Genomic DNA, 16,826 nt, shown 5'->3' with positions numbered 1-16,826 from the left:
TATTAGAAAAGCATTTTTTATTAGTAATACACTGTGGTATACAAAATAGGCTTGAATGTTTGGGATGTTTTTTTACATCCTGAACATACATACTAAGTTTGGATAACGATTCGAAACGATTTTAACTGCAATCTACAAATGTATAGTAAAGTTGTAGAAAATATACAGCCCAATTATGAATAAAAATTCCCCCGGGAGTTTTTCCCTTTTCCCATTTTTCTTTTCAAATTCAATGTTAAAAGTAAGAAAAGAGAAAAAAACTGCCGGGGAATTTTTATTCATAATTGGGCTGATAAGCTTACAAGAAATTAATCTTGTAATCACACTGTTTGAATACAAAATCAATTACAGGGTGCCAAATTTGAGAAAGCTAAAATAATTTAGAAAAAGTGAATACTCATTTTAAAACCCAAATTAATGAACGACATAAAAAAGTTCTTAATAATTGAATTCATGATCTTGGCCAACTACCTCAATTTTTTTAAAACATAGTTCCAAAACGGAAACTAAAGAGTTTGCAAGTCAATTGTTTTGTAGGGATTGTTCGGGAGGGAATCTGATCAGAATATTTCTGATGAAAATTTAATGATGGACTGACTTGGTTTTCGAATATTTTTTTTAACATTATCAATGCTTGAATTGTTTATATTAACGTTATTTTTTGTTTTTCTTTAACAATAAAATATTGAAAAACCTACATCAAAAATGCATTCTTTACTTTTTAAAAAAATTAAATTATTCGAATAATTCGTTTAATTTTAAACGTGTGTTCGAATTATTCGAACAAGTTAAAATCTCTTATTCGTTTTATTCGAACAAGAGAAATATCGAATAATTTGAATACCCTACTAAGTACGTACTATTCAATCGATTAACCGTTAATCGGTTAATTCTGGTCGGTTAACTGTTCGAATAATTCAAAATTGACGATTTTCAAATAACAAATAAACCGATTAACTGAAATTTGTTTTGTTTTCAGTTTATATAGAAATATAGTTTTAAACACACAAAATTTTTTTCTCAACTCGTAAACATTGCCTTCTACCAATAGTTTTTTGGAGTATAGTGTGAAAACTGACACTAAGGAATTTGCAGATGACCCTTTTTTCTAGAATGTTCTATGATGAACATTGTCCTAATGAGTCGGAGGACAATTTTAAATAATTCGAAATCTCAGGAAATATTGGAGATATTCACCCTTATCGTGGTTGGCGTAAACGTCATACGCCTACGACAGTTTCGTACTAGATTAAAGAAACAGTTTGCATTTTATCTTTAATCTAGTACGAAACAGTCGTAGGCGTAAGATGTTTACGCCAACCACGATAAGGGTGATTATTACGAAATTTCACATGGTTAGAGCTGAGTTGTTTTCGAGTAGATTTACAGTTGTTCAGCTTCCTTTGGGTAATGGGGGCCATTACATGGCCAAATTCAAATACATATGTATCTCTTCAACTAATGGAGCACGTGTAGATCTTCTCAAGGACTAATTATATTTTATATTTTAAATATCAGTTCCTACGGCTCATAAATGGATTTTTGGCGAATTTTTTAAAAATTTGAGACCCTAGGTGACAAAATTTGAACCCTAGGAAGCTGAATAACTGTATATCAATTCGAAAACACCTTAGATCCAACCACCAGATAATAATATGTATCTCTATTTCCGAATTATTTCCAAAAAACTGTTCCGTTAGGAAACAGTACGTAACAGTCGGCTAAACCAGGCTCCTAGGAGCTCCTACTCTTCCAACTTACTAATGGCATGTTGTTACATTTAAGTTATTTGCGCATACTATCAACATACTGTATTCCCTTTTACTTATAAGGAGGGAGCTTTTTAACACAATTTCCTTTACATTTTATTTGGTACCAAATTCAGTTTACGCGCAAATTTCACACGGTTCGGTTCGTTAAGTACAACTGTCTCAGACTATTTATAGTTTTTGTATTGAAATAATAGAGAAAAATTAAACATTTTTGCATGAAAATATAATCAAAGTATTGTTTAATGTTTGTGTAAAAAAATCAGTTTGAAAAGTTTTCAATAAATACAAGAAAAAAGTGTGTAAAGTTATTCAATTTGTTTCTAATATCTCGTTTTCTTTTTATGAGTTCGTCCGTTGTGTTTTGTTTTTTTTTTGTAGTCACACACACACATACACTCTAGTGTAATGTTCAATAATAAAAGTTAGAAAAAATAAATAAAAGCTCTTAGCATAAAATGTAATGTGATATATTAAAATGAGCTTTAATAGAGAAAAGTTGTAAATAAAGTAAAATTTAAACGGAAAGGAAATAATAATTAACAAGCATGTAAGTACATTTCCTCTTGTTTATCTTTCTTCACAAAAAGCTTTATAAATATGTTCAATCGAATATGAAAGTTGTCCGATAGATGGCGCAACATAATCGGTTAAACGATTAATTTTGGACGGTTAACTGTTCGAATAATTTAAAATTGCCGATTTTCAAATAACAAATAAACCGATTAATTTGTGTCGATTAATCGATTAACCGAAATTCCTTATTTTTGCACTTTAAAAAATGTTTTTGTATTTATTTTTCCCTTTCAATTCAAATACAAATTTCAAATTGAAATTAGATATTTTTTGAACATCCAATAAACATGATTAGTGAGTATGTATAACAACTGACATATTTAATTTACATGTCTTTGAAACTTTCTATTTACATGTATAGACGAAACTTTTTTTTAATGAGTCTTTTATCATAAATAAACGAAACTATTAAATTAGTCAAAATCTAAAACAATCCAAAAAGGAATATTCTTTATCATGCTTTTGATTTCTCCAACATATACAATCAGCGAGAGTTTTTTTCCAAGAAAAGTTTTATTAAATCTAAGGAATAAATTGTATAAATTATATTCCTTTTATAAAAGATTATTTCAGAAGATCTCACTAAAACCCTAAAAACCTCACACATCGCTCATTTGCTGCATCAACGTCATAATTAAAAAAAGTCGTTTCGAGAAAAACGTCTCTGAATGTTTTATGATATTGTTACGAAATTGTACTTGAATTCAAATATAATGATTTTAAGGGCTGATTTAAAAGTAGCATAATGCTTTCAAATAACAGTGCTGTAATGGCAGACTGTAACATATCTGTGGGCATTATTAAATAAAAGCTTTCAGTTGATTTGATCGTAAGTTGGCAACGCTGTATTCGAATATTCAGTTAAAGAACATTGTGGAAAGTACACCACAGATGGCGTATGTATTAGTAAGATCTAGAATATTCGAATTTTGACAGTTAAAGAGCAATCTAGAATGCAGATGACAGTGTTATAAATAGTGGCAGAGGTTGCAGTCGTGAGTGAGTTTATCAGAGACGCTTTTCGAATAAACATCAACTAGTGCCTTAAAGTGTGTTGTGTTTTTCAAGTAAATTCGAGTACATTATAAATTGTGTCTGTATTTCTGCGAATTTGCAAACGTGTATAAAAAACATTGAGTGACTATTTAATTCTGTTGTTGTTGTACATTTGTATAAATAAAGAGTTGTTACCATTTTCAAACTACTAAACGGCTTTTATTTGCAATCAAAAGTATCCGGTTTATTTAAAGGAAATAAACCAGCGTTTTGAAAAGGTTAAAACGTAACAATATTTTACTTTTCTTAAATAAATTTTCAACAAATCATGCGATTTCAGAAATATAAATAGTAGATGTTAATATCTTTCTAATCTGTATTTAACCCATATTTTTTTTTACTATCAAATATACGAGAAAACGAGAAAAATGTTAATTTTGATGTTTACAACAAAAAAACACTCTCACACAAAAAATAATTAACTTTTTTGAAAACTGATAAAACTATATGAATATATTTTGTAGTACACAGCATAGAGAATAGACATAGAGCGGAAACTCTGCTGTCAAAGACCTAACTCAGTTGTCAGAAACCTAAGTGGTGAGAATGTATTAGTAGAAAAAACTATGTGAAAACAAAAACAACACTCGTATGTGTGATTATTTTGAGTAATTTTTTTGTTTGAGTTTTTTTCTAGTTTCCGCTCTATGTTTCAGTTCAAAAAACACGGATTTTGAGTTATGACGTTGTTGCAGCAAATAGGCGATATGTTTACAAAAATGATCTCAAATACCTTATTTGCCGTTTTTTATGTTTTTTGTACACAAAATTCGTTGTTGTATTTTCAATTTAAAATTAAAATAGAAATTATTCGAATAAATCTAAACCTCGAATAATTATTTGCTCGATTAACCGATTAAACTAGAAACCCGATTAATTGAATACCCTAGTGGCGAGGGTATTATATATAAGTTTGTCATACCGTTTGTAATTTCTACAATTTTCATTTGTGACCCCACAAAGTATATATATTCTGGATCGTTATAGATAGCGGAGTCGATATAGCCATGTACGTCTGTCCGTCTGTGTGTTGAAATCAACTTTCCGAAGCCCCCAAGTAACTTACATACACGATTCAAACATCAATATCTCCGAAATTCTCGAGAAAATCGGTCTACAAATGGCTGAGATATAAGGAAAAAACCAGGACAACCTCGATTTTTGATTATTTTTGACCCATATCTGGATTACTAAATTATTAATATAGACAATATGGATATCTAATGATAGATATTTCAAAGATATTTCAAAAAGAGGGAAATAAATCTGTAACTTCTAAACCCTTAGTCCGATTTGAATAAAATTTCACACCCGCAAAGTCGAAGTGTTGTCGTTTAAGTTTTGAATCTGGATCTCATGAGCCCACCAGGAGATGGTCCAGAAGTCCCCAAAGTAGGACACCTCGGGTATGGTCAGTTTTAAAAATGATCCTATTTCTTCGTTTGTGTTCCGATTTCAAAAAACTTACATATATAGAATCTTTTCATCGAGCACTACATAAAAGATCTATATATCAAATGAATGGTTTAATATTCATGACTAAGTCCAAAGTTACATGCATTTGAATTTAAAAAAATTAAAAAAGCCGATTTTTCGCATTTTTTTTGGGGAAAAAAGTACTTTTATTCTTTTTAAGTTATCTAAAAAATTTCTAAAATGATGTATAATGAATTTGTACTTATTGAGAAGCTAACTTTACGTAAAATATTCTAAATGAAAAAAAATGTATAATTTTTGATACCGAGGGGACCAGGTCCATTCAAAAAATGCCTATTTTTTCTGTAAAATTTAAATTTAGGGCAAAAATTCTCAAATCGCGTAGTCGATATCAAAATATAGTAACCCATTTTAGATGGCCCAATATGTTCTTAATTATTTTGTAAAGGGTGGATATTATAGCCAAAAAACGAAAATATCCCATTTTTGGAATTTTTCAATACTTTTTTGGGAATTGCGGGATTCATGATTATAAATTTCAAAATTTGTTTTTATTTTTCAATAAAAAATCTATATAAGTGTAAAATTTCATTCAAAAATATTCATAACTATTTTTTTTTTTGAATTTGAAAAATTTGTATCTATTAGAGTGTCCAAAAAACCGTCAAATTTTAAAAACTGGTTTCTGGTTTAACCGAAAAAGAGTGTTTTTGAAAAAACCGGTTTTGATTATTGCCTTTAAAAACAACCGGTTAAACGGTTTCGGTTTTATATTTATTTAAAGTCTACAAACCTATTAGGTGAAGAGATATTCAGGTTAATTGATTTATTTTTTTTAATTTTGCTCGATCTTTTCATGGTTTTTTAGATATGGCGGTCCTACAGGGAGTCGAAATTTATTTCTAAAATATCAGCTATATTGGCGATAAAATTCTAAATAAAATAAAAAAAACTTGCTTAAAATTTTTTATTTTCAAATACCGAAATTCCTAAAACCAGGAAATGTGTTCAAAAAACTGAGTTTTTTCAGAAAAGTGCATACTGTGATGTTATTTACCGTGTGATAGTAAAAACACTTAGTAAGTATTTAAGAAACATATGGAGTTATACAAATATGGAACTTTTTTGTGAATCCGTGCTTTGCCTTTTTAGAATTTTCTACTCAAACCGAAATTTTTTTTTTATAAATTGGCCAAGTTTTAGGAGCCAAATTTTTCTTAACAGGCTTTTGCATAAAGTTATCTTTCCGAATCATATACAAATTCTATATAGTCCCGAAGAAAATTTTTTTCTACAAAAGATAAAATATATGGGCTTTTTTGGGAAAAAACGTAAAAATACGGCCCTTTTTACAAGTTCCAACTTTGGATGCGTATAACTTTTTATACGGAACAGATAACTGTTAGCAAATTTTCTTTATTTTGTTTAGAATTTTATCGCCAATATAGCTGATATTTTAAAAATAAATTTCGACCCTCCATAGGCCCGCCATATCTAAAAAACCATGAAAAGATCGAGCAAAATTAAAAAATAAATAAATCAATAAACCTGAATATCTCTTCAACTAATAGAGATAACCTACACTTGTAAGCGTATTTTTTGTAGACCTTCTCAAGGACTATTTATATTTAAAATTTAAAAATCAGCTCATTCGGATCATAAATGGATTTTTGGACCCCATTATCGCTAGGAAGCTGAACAAACGTAAATCAACTCGAAAACCCCTCAGCTCCAACAGTTCGCGAGATACCGAATTATTTCCAAAAAAAAAGTTTCTAAACCACTGTGCATAGTTAGTTGGACCTACAATGGGTCAAAATCGGAAAAAATATTTTTTAACCCGAATTTTTTTTTTCACCAAATATTAAAAAATATTTTTAAAATTTAAAAAAACAATTCCGAAAAAACAACTGAAAAAAAAATTAAATTTTGTTTACCTAAAAATATTTAACATTTTTATTTGAAAGTATAATTTGGTGAAGGGTATATAAGATTCGGCACAGTCGAATATAGCTGTCTTACTTGTTTCATAATAAATATAAAATATCTTTTTTAAAAAATTAAAAAAAACCATTTCGAAAAAAATTTAGATTTTTTTTTGAAATTTTCAAAACAATTTTGAAATTTTTTTAACTAAAAATATTTAAAATTTGTATTTTAAAGTACATATAACTTATTGAAGGGTAGTGCAAAACATTGAATTTAGCTTAAAAATTAAGTTTGGCTAGCGATTCGGAGCGGTTAAAAAAAGGTAATGGTAATAATAATTTGGATTATTTGGTACCTAAAATTACGATGACACTTTTGCGGAAGGGTATTTGGGATTATTAAAATCTAAAGTTTTCCCTAAAAAAACTTAAATGAAACAGTAAAATCATTAGCACCAATTTTATCAAAAATGTCTCATGTATAGAATTTATATGGAATATTGAGATTAAAATAAATTAACTGCCTGCAATAAGATCACTTAAGTTGAACTAAAATTTTACTGTATGTATGTTTGGTTGCGTTTCAAAATTTCAAGTTTACCCAAATCGTTCCACATTTGTTGAAAACTGTTCACATTCGGTTTTTTTTACCTTATACTAATTTGTTTAATATAAATTGCTCTGGTATTATTAATTTAACTTTTATTGGTTCTACCGCTTAAAACCACATCCGTACACACACTAACACACACATTATGTAAATATGGCGCCCCAAAATCATTATTCACCTTATTTTTAAAAGCCACCATTAAAAATAAGGGGAATATTGATTTTGTCATTCCATTTGTAACACTTCGAAATGTTGATCGTAGACTCACAAAAGTATAAATACATATTCAGGGTTCTTAGAAAATTATAGCTATATCCGCCCGTATATCTGCTCTAGCCAAGAGAGAGCCTAGTGACCGGTGACCTAACAGTTCATATCTTATCCACTGACCATGCCCACAAATCGCTCGTGAAGAATATCCAATGTGGCATGAGATGCGTCTTTGGTGCCCATATCATCTAATTCAGGCCAAAAGAAGTAGGTCGTTATTAAATAAATATGAAAAATTACTCCGCCAGCCCAAAATCCACACCAAACTGTGACTTTATCTGGATCTCATGTGGATTGGTATCGCCCCAAATTCGCAAATTCATCCAGAAATAGAACTCATTGTAAAATGGGCGAACCGCCAATTTTATCATTTGAAAGTGTTGTTGAACACTATATCCGTCCGGCCGCTATCAACTGTCAATGTTCGGAAGTCCCTATTGGAAGAACCTTTAAAACAATTGTCAAAATTTTGGGAGTATTCTAATTAATCTAGCAAGGGCAAATTTACCACTAATATTTTCTATTAATAGAAAATATAAAATTGTTCAAATCGGTTGAACCAGATTATATTTTTTATACAAAATGCACAAAAATCGGTACGCGTTTTATAATGGTGGTGGGAATATAAGATTCGGCACAGCCGAACTTGTTCAATAATAATTTTTGGCAATAATATTATTTTTATTGCTGTGTTTTTTTGTTGTTTTTTTCTGCAGTTCTGTTGTTGCAGTTCTACCTCTTTGTACCTACTTAAATTACGCTAAGAACAGCAAAATTAGTTAACAAAAAATTATAATGAAGACAAGTTACTGCAACAAACAACCTACAGACAGTTTGTGGTTTTATTTTGTGTTCTTTTTCTTTTATTTTTTATTTTTATTATTAATTTTTTTTTGTTTGGCATGTGAACGAACTTTATACCCACAACTTTGAAGTTCTGTTGTCATATTCTTAACTTATTTGTTATTGTTTTGACCAGTCGTCCAACTCAACAACATTTGTTGGTGCACAATGATGTGAAAGGGAAATTAGAGTGGTCATTGAGAAGCTTGTCGAATGGTGGCTGCTAAATATACACAGGGAAGTGTAATGTTTGGGAAATGCAGATGGAAAACTAACAATTAGTATTGAGATCAGAAATACATATAAATATTCTCGACAACCTTAAAAGTAAGATAAATGCATTCCAAAAATTTCTAAGATTTTCTAGTGCTGAAACATTTTTAAATATGTTATTTACAGTAATAAACTATGTTTATTACTGTGCTCTTGTATCCCAAAATTATTTAAATTAAATGCCGTCTATAAGTATTTGTTTAAAAATAATTCAAATGTTTAGTTTAGTTTCCTGCCGGCATTTGAAGTGTATTTTTACATGTTTTTTTTCATTTTATCTTAAAGCTTTTAAAAAGTAACAGCACTTAAGAGAACATATCTGTGTTCTCTTATTTATAAATTGCTCTCTTTATAACTGCATGTTGCCAAAGAGCACTTAATTTGTTTAGAATTGCAATATTGCAGGTTTTGTTTACATTTTTTGACAACAGGAAACTCGCTAATATTATTTTTAGCAGGAAATAACCGAAATGAAATTTATATAAAAATTTTGCTAATTTATAAATAAAAGTTTGGTGTTTTTATTTGGAAAGCATTTTAGTGTGGGAAATATAAGTGTGTTGCTTGAATAAAAAGGAAAGTTATGTTAAAAAAGTATAATTTTCAAAGGCTCATTAGTTATACTAAGAATTATTGAATGATTAGTCTGCAAGGCTGTAGCAAAATTCTAAGTCATTGATAGAACATGTCAGACATATAATAGAAGCCATTTGTTGTTTGGTCGAGGGAGTCTACAAAAGATAAAGTCTAATTTAAAATATACGCCTGCCTGAATACTAGTTTATTCAATCGATTAATCGTTAATCGATTAATTTAAGTCCAAGAGTTATTTGAATAAATTAAAAATAAATAGATTAATCAAATAATAAAAAAACGAGGTGAGTGTTAATTCGGTTGTGTGGAATTTATATACCCACCAACAAATCTTGGGTAAAAAGTATAAACAATACAGAATTTTATTAAAATACTGATTTTTTTGGAGGCCTCAAAGGATATCTAAATATTTTTAATAAAATTGATTAATAAAATAAAATAACTTTTGACGAAATCATTTGGAATCGGTCTTTTAACCGAAAACTTTAATTTCTTTAAACAAGCAATAAACGACAGTTGTCAAAAAAGTAATACCGAGCCACATGAGCGAGAGAAAAAAATAGCACTCAATATTAATGGGCATAGGGGTAACATAGAGACGACAAGTAATTGTCAAAAAACCTAAACCTAAGGGCACTGCTACACGTTCAATATATATTGACCGCGATCCAGTATCGCGATATTTATTGAACGTGTAGCATGCAGTATTGATGGATCGCGATCCAAATTGCAGAATAACCTAATTTTGCGTGATCCAATAAAATGGATCGCGATCCAAATATCACAATATAAATTGAACGTGTAGCAGTACCCTAAAAATTTTGTAAATCACGTCACCAAAGTGATATTTATGTGGAAAGAAAAAACAAAATTTTAAAAATTTGTTTTTGTTTTATATGCAAATTGTTTTGCACGCATTATATGAAAAAACGTACAAATTTGTCATAGGAGCCAAGTTTTGGAGGAACTTCTGAGGAGTACTTGAATGCTTTTTATATAAGGGGCATTTCATGACAAGTGAACCAACTTTTGAAATCGATGTCTTCCGATCGGGATGAAATTTACACCAAGGTTAGTTCTATTGGATAGTAACTCAGACACAATTTTTCAAAGATCGTTCGAGAACTCTCTGAGTTAGAGGGGGTCAAAATTTGACATTTTGGCCAAGCAGGTGTTTTTTCTCATCCATGTATCTTATTACCTATTGTTCTTAGCAAAATGTGTGCCAAATTGCTTAGATTGCTCTTTCTTCAATATTTGGAAAACAAAATATTTAAAAGAAATAAAAAATTTTTAATATTTTTTTCCGAAATCAAAAATTTTTTTGACTTTTTTTATTCTTAAAATAAAGCTTAGATATTTTCCTTAAAGACCTATTTGGTCGCTTAGTGGGATACCTATCAAAATAAATATTTTGTAACTCAAAACATACAACTTTTGACTTTTTTTTCCCAAATCGAACTTTTATTCCAATATGGGCGCTTTTTTCCAAATTTGTGGGATATCTATCTTAGGTTTTTACGGAATGAAAAATTGACCACGCCCACATTTTTCGATTTATCTAAAATCGAAAAACGGCTACACCGATTTCACTAATTTTTTGTTTAAATGTTCGTAGTTATTTAAGTTTTTACTGAAGCAAAAATTAACCACGCTCACTTTTTCCGATTTATCTAAAATTGGAAAACTGCTGCATCTATTTGGCTAATTTGTTTTTAAACGTTTGTAGTAAAATTCGTAAGAAAAATTTACCACGCTCACTTTTTTTCGATATATCTAAAATCGCAAGAACGCCTGGACCGATTTGGCTATTTTTTTTTAAATGTTCGCAATAGTCCACAAACGTTTTTACGCCCAATAATACGACCACTTATCAAATGCATCTGTAAATATGTGACAAAAGCTAGTGACATGGCAATTTCATATGGGCCGCTATGTTAGCAGTAACGAAGCCATTTGGAGCATTTTCATTTGCCATTCATGAAAGATATCCAAGTGTTGTTCATTTAGCCGCACATATGGAAAATGGTCAAAGAGTGTACTTTACTGAGGAGAATGTATTACAATGAGTTGATCGATCGCCATCTACAACATTGACCAGATTTTTTGAAATATGCCGGAATGATAAATTTGCCTGAACGCTGCTATACTCCGAAATGCCAAGATATTATATTTGGAATCAATCGTCAAAGAAATTTAAACGGCGGAAACAAGGAAATCCAGTTCTTGGTTTCCCTATTTATTTTCCAACGACGCATTTGGTTCATCCAAGAAACGATGAGTGTTTCTATTTGCTCAAAACTCATATTTCTGAACAAAAATCGATTTTTTATATAAAAACTCAAAATATCTAAATTCGTTAATAACTTGGACAATAAGCGTTTAATCAAGAAAAGGAGCTCGATCTATGATCACTAGGGTGACCAGATCTCATATTTTTCTTAAGTTTCATCAAAATCGGCCCAAAAATATATAATATTTCGCAATATTTCCATGAAAAATTCCAAATATTGAAAAAATTTACCTTCACGATTTAAGGGATAACGTTTTCCGATTTTAGTAAAACTTTCCGACTGAATTTAAAATTATTAACAGTTTTTACTTAAAATGCATAATAGTAAGGAAATTGGGCTCATTCGCCAAAATATGTTCAAAAAATTAGTTTTTCTCGAAAATCGCAAAATTTAAATCGAAGGCACGGAAAAACTATAGGAGGTATTGTCATACTTTTTTCACATTTGTTTCCCTATTATATTGTCAATAAATCCCAATATGAAGATCAAAAAACTTCTGATATTTGTTTAACAAAATTTTGAAAAATTTGGAAATGGATATTTCAAACTGCGGTTAAAAAAATTTAATTTTTTTGGTCATACCTGCGAATAGGTTAACTATATTCTACGAAGACAAAAAGTCATATACAAGTAAATATGGATATATGTTAAGCAAAAAAGAGCTTTTATTTTAATATATCTTGAAATATGTTAATTTTGTTCCTACCTTTCTTGTTCTAGTGGCCTGAGACACGTTAATGGTCTGGGGAATTTTTAATAAATTTAAAATTTTTTAACCAATTTTAGTATTTTATATCTCATTAGAACGAAAATTGCGTGTATATGTCTATTCTTTTAAATAAAATTGCTAAAGTTATTTTTTTATGGCAACATTTTTACAAAAACTAATAAAATTGCATTTTTTCACCCTTTAAATGCACCTCAAAACTTTGAGCGACGAGCGGCACGGGTTAACGTCGTTTAATCGATATCTGGAAAGGGGAATCGTTTTGTGGGGTCCAGACGAACAAAATTCCGCCATAGATTTTTTGTGGACACTCTAATGATCACTCATATTTCTGGCCAAAAATAGATTTTTTTTTTATAAAAACTCAAAATATCTAAATTCATTAATAACTTGGCCAATAAACGTTTAATCAAGAAAAGCAGTTCGATCTGTGATCACTCATATTTCTGAACAAAAATCGATTTTTTATATAAAAACTCAAAATATCTAAATTCTCTAATAACTTGGCCAATTAGCGTTTAATCAAGAAAACGAGCTAGATCTGTGATCATTCATATTTCTGGCCAAAAATCAATTTTTTATATAAAAACTAAAAATATCTACATTCGCTAATAACTTGGCCAATAAGCGTTTAATCAAGAAAAGGAGCTAGATCTGTGATCACTCATATTTCTGATATAAAAAAATCGATTTTTTTATATAAAAACTCACAATATCTAAAATCGTTAGTAACTTGGCCAATAAGCGATTTGTGTTTACATGTATCTGGTTATCGTTTTTCGTAACGATAAACCTCCAATTAATATTGTTTGTATGAGAACTTTCAGTTTATCGTCACGATAAAAAATAACCAGAGATTGAGAAAATGGGGGTTAGATTTTTGACAACAGACTTAGGTTCATTGTCTCTCAGTATTCTATGACCATAAGATTCATTCTTCATATTTTAAAATCAAATGTAAATCAAACATAACACAAACCTATATGAATAAAAATTATCATTCAGCAATACGTTTTTTTTTCTTTTGAACTATTTTTACCCATTTCAAACCGCTTCTCACAAATTCACAAATCGAACACAAGCATTTTTGTTAATTTGGACAGGACAACGTCTGTCGGGTCAGCTAGTATATAAATAAAAACAATTTTAGTTTTAACAAGTAAGAGATCTATATTCGGCTGTGCCGAATCTTGTATACCCTTCACCAAAATATACTTCAAAATAAAAATTTTAAATATTTTTAGGTAAACAAAATTTATATTTTTTTTGAAAAACACTTTTTTTAAATTTTTTATATTTAAATTTTTTTTTTTTTAAATTTTTTTTTAATATTTAGCAAGAAAAAGCTTTTGTTGAAAAAAAAATCGGGTTAAAAAATATTTTTTCCGATTTTGACCCATTGTAAGTCCAACTTACTATATCCTTATATACATCGATGAAATGGATTTTGAAAAATATATCATTAGATATCCATATTGTTTATATTAATGATTTAGTAATCCAGATATAGGTCAAAAATCGATGTTGTCCTGGTTTTTCCCTTACATATATCTCAGCCATTTGTGAACCGATTTTCTCGATTTTAAATAGCAACCGAGCCGGAAGAATTCCGAAGATATTGATGTATGAATCGTGTGTAAGTTTTTTGGGGGCTTCGGAAAGTTGATTACAACAGACAGAGTCGGACAGACAGACAGACAGACAGACGGACATGGCTTAATCGACTTCGCCATCTATAAGGATCCAGAATATATATACTATATAGGATCGAAAAATTATATTGTGGAAATTACAAACAGAATGACAAACTTATTATAACCTTCTCACGAAGGTGAAGGGTATAAAAATTACATAAAATTTTTCAATAAAATTTTGGGTTCGAAAATTCATTTTTCGCGACAGGTCTGGTCGCGAAACATATGTATTTCCTTATTTGTTTTTTTGTAAGTTAGACGAAATTTTACTTATGTTTACAAAGTGTGTATAGATATTCTTCCAATTACAAGATTACTATTACTACATATTAATCTTTGAATTAACAATAATAACATTTTATAATTGTTTTTATTTATATTTTTAATTAAATATATTTGAATTCTTGTAAAATAGTTGGTTCACAAAATTGAATAATTCCAATGTCTGTCTTTAATTAGCTGTGAAAAATATTTTTCATATTAGAAAAATATTGATTCTGTATCAATATGGTTGGTTGGTTTGTTTACAAACAAATGCTCTTCTCCCAAACTCTTTCCTTTATTGTTTACATTCGTTAAATGTTCTCTGTAACAATTGGAGCTCTCTTTTATAGGTGCATCTGTGTGTGTGTGTGTGAACAAATGGGGATCTACTCTTAAATTGTGGCGCTAATTCATGTGCATCAACATCATAATGATTGAAAATAACAACAAACACACAACAGCACCAACTTAATTATTAACGACATCATCATCATTATGACTTTGTTTAGATAGACTACACAGAGCTCAGGTAGTTGATCATTTATTAAACAACAACGTATCGAAGCGTGCGGTTGTGTTGTACTCGTATTTGGGGAATAATTTTATTTAATTATTTTGTTTATTTTTTTAAAGTTTTAACTCGAAAACGAAACGACTTAAGAAAAAAATATTTTATTAATAAATAACGTTTAATTAAAAGTGTGTTGGCTAAATGTTCTTTTACAGTTTAAACTAAATTTTTTGTGAATTAAACTAAACTGCGGACGGTATTTAAAAAAATATAACAAATAAATAAAACAAATTGTTACGTACAATTAAAACAAATAGTTAATAAAAAAAATTAAAGAAATGAAACAGCAGTAAATTTATTTAAAACAAAAAACGCGAACATCAGTTGAAAATAAAACAAATAAAATATTTTTCCGCCAGTATAGAAGTGTGTGTGTTGTTTGTGATATTAACAAAAAAAATTTGTTAAATAAGTTATTAAAGTGAGTGAGTGAATGATAAAAAAAATATATACATATAATAAAAAAAAATGATAACAAAAAAATTTTAATTTGCCATTTATAGAATTCAAAAGAGGAAAGAAAGAAAAATGTATAGGTATCAGAAAGTAGCAAATATTTGAAATATTTGCAATTACACAAATTGAGAGATAAGGTTTACAAATTTTTTTTTTATTAATACAAAATACGAAAATACAAATTTACATCAACTTGAAAATACAAATTAAACAGGGTAAGTTATTGAAAAATCATTTAATCTATAAGTTATTGTTTGTTTTCTAATTTTAAATTTGTTGAAGTGAAATAAAAATAAAATTTCTGGTGCAGATCACTTAAACATTTGGAAGAAAATTTCTGTAGAATTCACAGACAACGATCTTTGATTTTAGTTTTTATCATTCATCGCCTAAAATATTTCAAATACCGAAATTGTTTTCACAGATTTTCTTTAAATCCTTGTTTTACTGATTAAATTTAAATAAATATCGTAAGCAAGTATTTCTAATATGCATTTTTAATTGCATCATATCATATCAGTAATAAATAAAATAATAAAAAATAATGAAATTTCATAAATAATTTTTGTGTTTTATAAAATTTATAGATTTCTTGTTATAATTTCCCTATTATTTGCATTCTTCTAATAATAAAACTGAAAGTTTTTAAATTGAGGTGTATTTTACTTTTATTTATTTGTTTTTAATTTCGAGGAGTGCTGGTGCGTTTAATGTGAATCTTGGTATACAACTGTTAGGTTGAAAATTTGAGACAAATCAGATGATGTTAACCCTTGTCGCATCGGCTCTCTTTGGAAGTGCAAGTTTTTACATTTATACAAAAATAAATCGTTATTAAATATTAATTTTTATCATATTTTTATATTTTTAAAATGATATACGAATCAACAAGTAATAGTGTTATATACGGTTGTGTCGAATTTTGTATACCCAACACTAATATTATATGGGCACCGGTTTATCTGGTTCTGGTTCCAGATTCAGGCATTTAAATGTTATCGAGATCGAAATATGTATAGTAAACGTCGGACGGACATTTAGTTCTATAATGTTTGTGGTTTGACTAATTTTCCCCATTTTTAACACCAGATATTTATGCGAATTAAATTAATTTGCGGAAGTAGACTGAATTCTTTGCGAGTTGTTAAGTTTTCCTTAATTAATTTGCCATGTAAAAAACATAAGGGAGACATCATATATCAATGGATAGATGATTTTGTGTACTTTTCAAAAATGTATATAACTTTTGACAATTAAAAAAATTCATGGAATACTTTTTAGGAAAATATGACAAAAAATGCTTTTTATTGAATTTTGCATAGATACAAATTTTTCAAATTGAAATAAAATTTTTATTTATGAATATTTTTTAATGAAATTTCACAGTTATGTAGATTTTTCTATTCAAAATGGAAAAATAAAAACAAATTTTGAAATTTGTAATCAGGTATCCCGCAATTCCCA

The 16,826-nt window shown here is 28.8% G+C and overlaps 1 protein-coding gene across 2 annotated transcripts in view; it reads left to right on the top strand.

The window, feature by feature from the left end:
- The first annotated feature begins 15,088 nt into the window (after window positions 1-15,088).
- Window positions 15,089-16,826, top strand: part of LOC135957872 (uncharacterized) — a 301,876-nt gene continuing 300,138 nt past the window's right edge. For both annotated transcript variants that reach the window (XM_065508702.1, XM_065508691.1), the window contains exon 1: window positions 15,089-15,577. The gene's annotated coding sequence lies outside the window, so the exon portion shown is untranslated. The remainder of the gene's footprint in view (window positions 15,578-16,826) is intronic.

The sequence above is a fragment of the Calliphora vicina genome, chromosome 1 (genome assembly GCF_958450345.1).
Source record: "Calliphora vicina chromosome 1, idCalVici1.1, whole genome shotgun sequence".
NCBI classification, from domain to species: Eukaryota; Metazoa; Arthropoda; class Insecta; order Diptera; family Calliphoridae; genus Calliphora; species Calliphora vicina.
This window is presented reverse-complemented; position numbering and strand designations above follow the sequence as displayed.